The sequence below is a fragment of the Branchiostoma floridae genome, chromosome 9, assembly GCF_000003815.2.
Source record: "Branchiostoma floridae strain S238N-H82 chromosome 9, Bfl_VNyyK, whole genome shotgun sequence".
NCBI classification, from domain to species: domain Eukaryota; kingdom Metazoa; phylum Chordata; class Leptocardii; order Amphioxiformes; family Branchiostomatidae; genus Branchiostoma; species Branchiostoma floridae.
This window is the reverse complement of record NC_049987.1, coordinates 5101709-5102089: the sequence shown is the minus strand read 5'-3', so window position 1 is coordinate 5102089 and position 381 is coordinate 5101709.

Sequence of the window (381 nt, the reverse complement as noted above, 5' to 3'; positions counted from 1 at the left end):
TTGAGGACTGTTCTTTCTTTACCAGGGTATATTTTTTACAGGGGAGGGGTTGCTAGCCCTCCCTTTTAACGTGCACGAAGCACCTCCTCGAACATGGGACCCTAATGTTACGTCACTTTATTGGGCACAGCCCAACTGAGATGCCCACCAAGAATTAAACGGGGGTCTCCCAGCTGCAAACTAATTGGAATCAGGAGCTCCAATGTGAGACTGCTACCATTCGAGCTACGGGGACATCCCATCAGATTCCTATGCAACGTACAAATGTACACAATGCATTTACGTAAAGAATGTGCACACATACGTACATAATCAAAGATATGACGAGGGATGTTAAATATGCATATCAAACAAAAATGGGTTGTATTATTTATTCAAAAT